A 9,337-nucleotide genomic window follows, 5' to 3' on the forward strand; every position below is an offset into this window, starting at 1 on the left:
ATGCTCTTTGTGAAAATGTTTTGGACTGAACTGCTCCCCCTCCCCCTGAAATTCAAATGGAAAAGTCCTAAGTCCCCAAGTAACTCTATTGGAGGAGATAAGGCCTTTGAGGAGCTGATTAAGGACAAACGGAGACAGAAGAGTGAAGACCTGATCCAACAGCATGGACTCCCTTACACAAACGACACCAGAAACCTTGCTGTCTCTTTTGCCCTGCCATATGAGGACTGTCTGCAAGCTCTCACGAGAACCCCAACCATCCTGAAACTCTAACCTTGGGCTTCCAGCCTCTCGAATTGTGGGAAAATCCATTTCTACGGTTTATGCCACCCAGTCTATAGCAGTCCTAGCAGATGAATTTACCATTTTCCTATAGCACATCATAATAGGCAGAAAAGTAACTGACAAAGTGGAAGCACTGTAAAATATGTGACTAGAAGATCAATGTTAATACCAGGCACCCATTAACCCTTAGGACAAGTTCAAGTATATTAAAGGCATATGAAAATACTGTTGCGTAAAAAGCCAGGGAAATGGTAGGTACATTTTTTTTTCTTTTTGACAGGCAGAGTTGGACAGTGAGAGAGAGACAGAGAGAAAGGACAGGTCTTCCTTCTGTTGGTTCACCACCCCCCCCAAATGGCCTCCAGAGCCAGCACGCTGCGCGGATCCGAAGCCAGGAGCCAGGCACTTCACCCTGGTCTGCCATGCGGGTGCAGGGCTCAAGCACCTGGGCCATCCTCCACTGCCTTCCCAGGCCACAACAGAGAGCTGGACTGGAAGAGGAGCAACCGGGACAGAATCCGGCGCCCCGACCAGGACTAGAACCCAGGGTGCCGGTGCTGCAGGCGGAGGATTAGCCCAGCGAGCTGCGGCACCGGCTGGGAAGTACATTTTATTTATTTGAGAGGCAGTGTGACAGAGAAAAGGGGGAGGTGACATCTCCCGTCCTCTGGTTCACTCTCCAAATGCCTGTGACAACTGGGGTGGGGCAGGCTGAAATTAGCAGCAAGGAACTCATCTAGGTCTCCTAAAGGTGTCAGGAATCCAAGTACTTACGCTATCACCTGCTGCCTCCCACGGTGCAGATCAACAGGAAATGGAATAAGGAACAGAACCAGGGCTTGAATTTAGGTGTGTGTGTGTGTGTGTTGCTTACTCTCTGTACATAACTGTGCCTTTCAAATAGAAAAATCAATCTTTTTTAAAAAGAGATAATCTAAATTCACTTCTCCCAAATAACCTCAGAAGCCAGAGAAAACACACAAAACCTGAAGAATACAGGAAACATATTTGCTCTTTATGATGTCACTGGTGCTCAGGTGCACAAATATGTATCTACGTGCTTAAACAACACTGCTGATCACCACTCCTACTCGCCAGTGTATGGAGCTTAGAAGAAGCTCTTATTCATGCTAACAATCCGCTTTTCCGGAATGTGTGGTCCAACACTGTTACCATGATTATATTCATTTTACAAAGTGAAAATATGTTGCTGTGGGTGCTTTATTTTACATTTGGTTTCAAGATGATTTTCCATCTTGATTCCCTCATTTTTTATTATTAAGTATTTTATTATTAAGCATTGAGTATTAAGTATTAAGTATTATATTATTAAGTATTAAGTAGTTTATTATTACGTATTTTACTATTAAGTATTAGGTATTTATTATTAAGTATTCACATACTTGTATTTCACATACAGTATATCAAACAACGTATAATTCACTTTACCAAATGTAAGATTTATTTCTATAAGCAATTCATGCAACATGTTAAAATGAGACACTGTTTAAAAATCAAACCAAATTCACTTTGTTAGATGTATTCATACTGAAGTTTTGACAATAGAAAAATTTCAGCTTATGTCTGTATTTAAATTAAGGAAATTATCTAAGTAAGACATATTTATAATCTGAAATCATGTTTAAAGCACAATGAAAATAAAACAAGAAAAAACAGTCTCACCATGGGAAAAACTGCATGTGACAGCAGCTGCTATCTGTGAGGACACGACCCACCCTGTCAGACGTCTTTCTCACAAAACAGTGTATGTTCTTCATCTCCACAGCAATGGAAAGTGCTCCAATGAATGGGAATGGGGCACAGCCCAGAAACTGTCATGTTTTGTTATTCCTTTTGCTCAGAATTTTGGTGATATAGATTATATTTATTAGGCAAAGTTTCACATCAAAACAATTGCACCTTGAAAGATAAAATAATAAAGACGAATGTGAAAAAGCAGCACAGAGGACCACCTGAGTTTCAAGAAAATCAAACATCGGTTCAGAACTCGAGTTTACTTGTGGCAATCATTTTATCCCTGACATACCTTTAAAAGTTGTCGCTGATTTGAAGAAAATGGGCATGTACCACAGACATAAAAGTGCGTCTGTGTGGACTTGAGCAACAAAATGTTATGAGGCCCAGCGAACCTGAGATTCTGATTTGGACTCAGCTAGAAGTCTCTCTGAGCTACAAGTCTCTGAAAGTTTCTGCCTTCTAATGTGGGAACCAAGAAGTTTAGATACTTAAAGATTCTTCCAATGCCAATTTTCTGGACTAGCATATTCAATATTATTGTTTTTCCAATTTGTGTGCAATGTCAAAACAGCCAGCTCATTTAAAATTCTTAAATCTAGCATTTGCTAACAAGATCCGGAAACCAATTAGTAAAATCACCTGCAGATGGGCTCTGCTTTTAGCTCATCTAAGGTCATAATTTTAGAGATAAGCTTTGATGTATACAAACTGGTAGTGAATTTTAAAAAGATTCAGCACTCATCTGATTAGCATGGTAATCTCTACAGTTGTCCCCATGGCTACAGCTACCATCAAGCAAATCGTGAACAGCTGGAATGTATCTAAAATATGAAGTCCTTACACAATAAAGCTGCGTGGCTCTGCTTTACTGTGTAATATTTTAATGGACTATTGAGAGATGATATAAGCAGTATCACTGATGTACCTGATTTTCATCTACAGAATAGTAGTGCACATTCCCTCATCAATCAAGATTAGCAAACACACTGTAGTTCACAGGTCTACTTGAGTATGCTTGCTCTCTTTATGTATCATAGCAAGTGTTATTTTTCATTTTTTAAACTTTTATTTAATAACTAAATTTTGAAAGTACAACTTCTGGATTACAGCGGACCCTCCCCTCACAACCTCCCTCCCACCCACAACCACCCCATCTCCCACTCCCTCTCCCATCCCATTCTTCATCAAGATTCATTTTCCATTATCTTTATATACAGGAGATCAACTTGGTATATACTAAGTACAGGTAGGTATGGATGTAAAGGGAGACACTTTCCCCACATCCAAAGATTTTACACTTCCTATTCCTCAAAGGAAAATCATCAAATCAGCATTCTTTATGATCTGCCCACCTGCTAATGCCTAAAAGTCAATTCAACATTGATGGGGCCAGCGCTGTGGTGCAGTGGCTAAAGCCTCCACCTGCAGTGCTGGCATCCCATATGGGTGCTGGTTCACTTCTGATCTGGCTCCGCTTTGGCCTAGGAAAGCAGTAGAAGATGGCCCAAGTCCTTGGTCCCCTGCACCAGCATGGGAGACCCAGAAGAAGCTCCTGGCTTCAGATCGGTGAGGCTCTGGCCATTGCGGCCATCTGGGGAGTGAACCAGAGGATAGAAGATCTCTCTATACCTCTGTCAGTCTCTCTCTCTCTCTCTCTCTCTGCCTCTGCCTCTCTGTAACTCTGCCTTTCAAATAAATAATAAATCTTTTAAAAAAACATACATTGATAATATCAGTAATTAGGACTGGCATTGTGACACATGGATAAAGCTGCCACCTGTGATGCTGGCATCCCATATGGGCACCAGCTTGAGTCCCAGCTGTTCCACTTCCAACCCTGCTCCCTGCTGATGGGCCTATGGAAACCTATGGCACAAGGCATAAAGATGCTCAAAATGGTGGGAGTCAGTAGACACTAAATCATTGTTCTTTTTTTTTTTTAAATTTATTTGACAGGTGGTGTTATAGACAGAGAGAGACAGAGAGAAAGGTCTTCCTTCCATTGGTTCACTCCCCAAATGGCCACTACGGCCGGTGCTATGCTGATCCGAAGCCAGGAGCCAGGTGCTTCCTCCTGGTCTCCCATGCGGGTGCAGGAGCCCAAGCACTTGGGCCACCCTCCACTGCATACACTCCATACACTCTTAGTGACCAGAGAAAAACCATATCCTGGAATCCAGAGCCCAGCACCTTGCATAGAAACTGTCACCTGACAACTCCACAATCAAGCAGCTGTGCTAACTGAAATCACAGTACCCATACAGTTTACTCATAACTCTTTGGCAGCCCCATCACACCCCTCAGGGCAAATCCAAGCCCCTCATCTGTCCCTCTCCAAGACACCCCCACGCCCACCCATGACAGGCTGGCCTCCCGGCAGCCCCAACCTGCCGCCACCGCTGACCGGAGGCCCTCACCTTGTCGGCAGTCTCAGCAGCCTTGGTCAACGTTGCAGGGGTATCCCCATGGAGAAAACAGGGGCTGTTCCCACAGTCCAGGCTCCATTAAAAATTGTGGCAGTATCCTCCCAGTGCCGGGGGCGTGACCACTCTAGGCAAGGTGTTCTCTCTGTTCAGCACAGACATGGGGTGCAGATGCCCATCAAGTTGAACCCTGGGGATGACAGGGCAGACCCTGGGATGCAGCCAAGATGTGTGGCCAGCCGGGGTGGGGGGGAGACATGTAGGTACAGGACAGGAGGGAGCGGCCACCATCATGAGGGAAGGGTCGACCAGGGGTGGCAGAGGCGCCCTCTGTTGCTGCTGCAGGTCAAGAAGACAATATTGATCCTGTGGCTCCAGAGAGGGCTGATGGCAGTGGCAGCAGTGGAGGGGTTACCTGAGGACCAAAGCTGGTCACTGCCGGGAAGAGCACTAAAACCTATTGTCCAGGCTATCGTCCAGGTGCCAGCGCTGCAAGGTTTCAGCCGTGCTCCACAGACCCTTGGGCTCGGGAGAAGGGGGGTGGTGGATTCTGGACTGCAGCCTCAACTGGCATGCACAGCTCTCCCTGCCTCACTGCGCCTCCGCCCTGCTTGCCCAGGTGGCCAGGTCATTGCAATCCTGTTTGGCCAAGATCCAGGTCGCAGAGTGGACCCAAAAGAGTGTGCTGCCCAGGCCAGAGCGTTGGCCCAACCTGGGGCATGGCACTGCAACTCTGCCCTCTGGTGGCGGGTGCCAGGCATGCAGTGCCCTAATGGGACCTGGGCTCTGTCCCTGCAAGGCTCCTGCCTCCCAACCTCCCCCTGTAAGGCACGGGACTGCCCTGGCTCTGGATGCAAGAGGCAATCCCTATGGTGCCAGTGCAGGGGCCTGGCTTGGCAGCCTCTTGCCCACAGGCAGCACCACTACTGCCCGAGGTCTGGCTACTCCCACGTCTTCACAGGTCCTGCGTCATCCCTCCTGCATCACCAACCCATGCCTTTTTTTCTGTGTTGCACCCTTCAAGATTCAAGAAAGGATTACCAATTTCAGTCTCTGCTAATTTCTTCTTACCATCACTCGGGCTGCAGACAAGTAAAACACAAAACAAAAATTAGAAAAGAGGGTCACTATCTACTACAGATCTTCAGAATACTGGCTCATTTGCCTAGCATGGAAGGAGCTGAAGAAAAATATCCAAGACATTGTCCACTGCTCTGTAAAGACGTTGTTTTTTCACTAACATATCATCCATTCCCCAAATTCTAACACGGTGCTTGTGTGGAGCAGGAAGTGAATGAATGTGCTTGTGTAAATACAAGGGTACTTCAAAAAGCTCATGGAAATGAATTCCTTGGGGCAAATAATTTTGAAATCCATGCACAGTTTTTTTTTTTTTTTTAAAGCTATATGTTCATGAGTAAACCTTGTATACATGGATTCAGAATTTCGGTGCTGGTAGCATGGGTGTGTTTTCTTTCCGGAATAGCATAATTCATCCCAAGGGCCTTTATTTTGTTGATGGAAATGTTTAATCTTATCACATCACTAAGCATAGACTGCTGATTATACTATCTTTCTCACAGCTACCATAAAGATGATAAACTGAAAAACTCATTGCCTTCTAGTCACTGTAAGTCAGTACAAGAGTTGTGCCCTTTTACAGTTGTTCAGGCCCTAGGATCTTTCTCCAAAATGAAGATGTAAGTTACTTTCCTCAAGTCTCTACTGTGTGAGTGCTGAGAGAAAACTATTAACTGTTTCCCTATAGCAAGAATCGTGCCCATGAGTTGCATTTGACAAATTCCTTGAATCTCAGATTTTCTTTACCTCCTTTTCTGTCCCTTCTTTTGCAACTGGAAGGATTGACTTTAGGGTATTTCTTTCCTGATTCAAAACCTACATGCATTGTGAAGGCATATATTTTTGTCCCTTTTATCCTGCAATTGTTGTCGTCTCAGATTTTTCACACAACCATGCAGTCATCTCTAATGAGAAGAGATCCCATTAGTATCCTTCACTTTAGCATCATGAATGGAAATGCTTCATGTATTTCAGAATTTCAAAATAATGCTGCAATTAATCTAAAACATCATGCATCAAATGGATGTCTTACTGCTACCCTCTGAAATCACATATGTGCTCTCTTATCTCTCCAACTTTCAAATGTAAAGATATTACCAACACATATGAAATCCTTTTATTCCAAGAACTATGCACATCTTCATTCCCCCATAGATAGCTGTCCCTCAGCATCTGTGGGGAATTGATTCCATGATCCCAAAAGATAACAAAATCCACAGATGCTCCTACCCCAATATCAAGTAGAACTGTATTTGCATATAATTTATGCCACCCTCACATATCCTTTTAAGTGACCTCTACATCTCCTACACTACCTCCTACAAATTAACTGTTCTGTAAGGAATGGAACTTATACTTCAGAGAATAATGATAACGAGAAACTTTGCATCTTATATTCTCTTTCTGGATTTGGCTGAAACCACAGGATATGAAGAGCTGCCTGTACATTTTAGTGGGCATTAAGCAGAATAGAACTACCACAAAACATGATCATTTACCACAGAATTTAAAATTTTCCAGAGAATACTGAAAGCACCAGTGTAATTCCTGGTAGTGGAAAAAATATAGGAGCCAAGGTCTAGTGAGCCCAAGTGTTTATCTGTAATAGGGAATAATCAGATGGAGCTGCAATATAGGAAAACTTTATGAAATTTGTGTGAGAAAAGATTTCCAATCTCCCCCCTGGTATATGGCTATGTAGCAATCAAAGGAAGCTGAGAAATACACAGTTGTCTTCTGGCCCCCGAGTGACCCAGTGAGACCAGAAGAATGACCCAACTGAGCTGGGCCTCCCTCAAAGCCTTAATCATGTACAAATGACTATCGAAGCCAAGAAGTCACAGCGTAATTCTTTAGGTGAACAAAGATAGAAGTGCACAGATCACTGGGTATGTCTTCTATAAACTAAGCAAAGTAATGTGCTCTGCGTGTGAGAACAAGATTTTACATCATTCACTGGATTTACAGATTCACTAATATGGGCCATCAGTAAAATATGTTTAAAACAATAGAGATTTCCAATGAGAGACCTGAGCCTGGATCAAGGTGCAGCTAGTTTAGAGTAGGCCTCCATCTCGTAACTCGGGCCTGAACCCTAAGCCAAAAGCTCCTGAAAAGAAAATAAACTTCCCCTGCGATAAACTCCCCTAGCAACAGCCAATCAGCAGATAGCAGGGAAATGCCTAAAGTTCCAGGTGTCTTTTCAGGCAGTTAAGGTGCTTGATGACATCCTGAAACCCTGTGGTTTGCCACCTACACCCAAGCGGCTCAGACCCTATACTTTAGCCAATCATTTTAAAAAGCATCAACCCCAAAGCCATCTTACCACCTTTACTAGGTCCATTCCCACCCTTGGATGCACTAATCAATCAGAGAATTTATGGTGACTTAAGAATATTTCAGATGATTTTGCTTACAAAATTGTTGATGGAGCTCAGATGTTCTGAAAATTCCCATTGAGTTCTGGAATGTGATTTGCATATTGAAGGTTTATGGGCATCATTCGAAGGACTGTAGTACTGAATTTTTCCTAAATGACTTCGCATTGATGAAAATAAGATAGGAATTAAAATCGAGAAGACATATATGGAAAGATGCTATGATTCACGTTTTGCTCTGGACACAGTATAATGCCAAATTTTCCTACATAACAAATTAGTGGAGTGTGATCATGGCACTCTACAGTCAGGTAACTGAGCTTACTCTCTTTTAAAAGTGGGTGGGAACTGAGAATCACTTATGTTCTTTATGTCTTCAAGTTATAATATTTCATTATTAATGTATGATTTTCTGAAGATTCTTATAAAAGTAATATATGGTATAATGAACATCATCTTCAGGATATCCAGAATATTTTTTTTTATTTTTTTTTATTTTTGACAGGCAGAGTGGACAGTGAGAGAGAGAGACAGAGAGAGAAAGGTCTTCCTTTGCCGTTGGTTCACCCTCCAATGGCCGCCGCTGCAGCCGGCGCACCGCACTGATCCGATGGCAGGAGCCAGGAGCCAGGTGCTTTTCCTGGTCTCCCATGGGGTGCAGGGCCCAAGCACCTGGGCCATCCTCCACTGCACTCCCTGGCCATAGCAGAGAGCTGGCCTGGAAGAGGGGCAACCGGGACAGAATCCGGTGCCCTGACCGGGACTAGAACCCGGTGTGCCGGCGCCGCAAGGTGGAGGATTAGCCTATTGAGCCACGGCGCCGGCTCAGGATATCCAGAATATTGAAAATAGTTATTTGCCCAGGAGACATCAACCATTTCATAAATGGTATAAAAACATAAATGTCAAAATAGGAAAAAAATGAATAATTACAAAACAAAAAATAAAAAGATATAAAAAGAACAAAAGCCCCTCAAAATGAAAAATGAGAACATAAAACTCAAAAAACATAGGGACTGGCACTGTGATCCAGTGGGTTAACACCCTGGCCTGAAGTGCCAGCATCCCAAATGGGCACCAGTTCAAGACCTGGCTGCTCCACTTTTGATCCAGCTCTCCACCATGGCCTGGGAAAGCAGTAGAAGATGGCCCAAGTGCTTGGGCCCTGCACCTGCGTGGGAGACACAGGAAAAGCTCCTGGCTTCAGATCAGCACAGCTCCGGCCATTGCAGCCAATTGGGGAGCGAACCACCAGATGGAAGACCTCTCTCTGCCTCTCCTCTCTCTGTGTAACTCTGACTTTCAAGTAAATAAATAAATCTTTAAAAAACTCAAAAAAATAGATAGAATTAAAATGTGATTTGGTATGAACACGATTTTAAATCCATTCAAAGGATTTTATGGTATGCATCT

General features: G+C 43.7%; 1 long non-coding RNA gene across 1 annotated transcript; it reads right to left on the bottom strand.

The window, feature by feature from the left end:
* Window positions 1-2,887: 2,887 nt before the first annotated feature.
* On the bottom strand, window positions 2,888-8,841 carry LOC149124950 (uncharacterized). Its single transcript, XR_016211784.1, has 3 exons — window positions 7,964-8,841; window positions 5,508-5,548; window positions 2,888-4,656 (listed from the first exon to the last, which is right to left on the bottom strand). It is a non-coding gene; the product is annotated as an uncharacterized LOC149124950 (long non-coding RNA).
* Window positions 8,842-9,337: the final 496 nt, after the last annotated feature.

The sequence above is a fragment of the Oryctolagus cuniculus genome, chromosome 8 (assembly GCF_051225735.1).
Source record: "Oryctolagus cuniculus isolate XC-2025 breed Fujian yellow rabbit chromosome 8, ASM5122573v1, whole genome shotgun sequence".
NCBI classification, from domain to species: Eukaryota; Metazoa; Chordata; class Mammalia; order Lagomorpha; family Leporidae; genus Oryctolagus; species Oryctolagus cuniculus.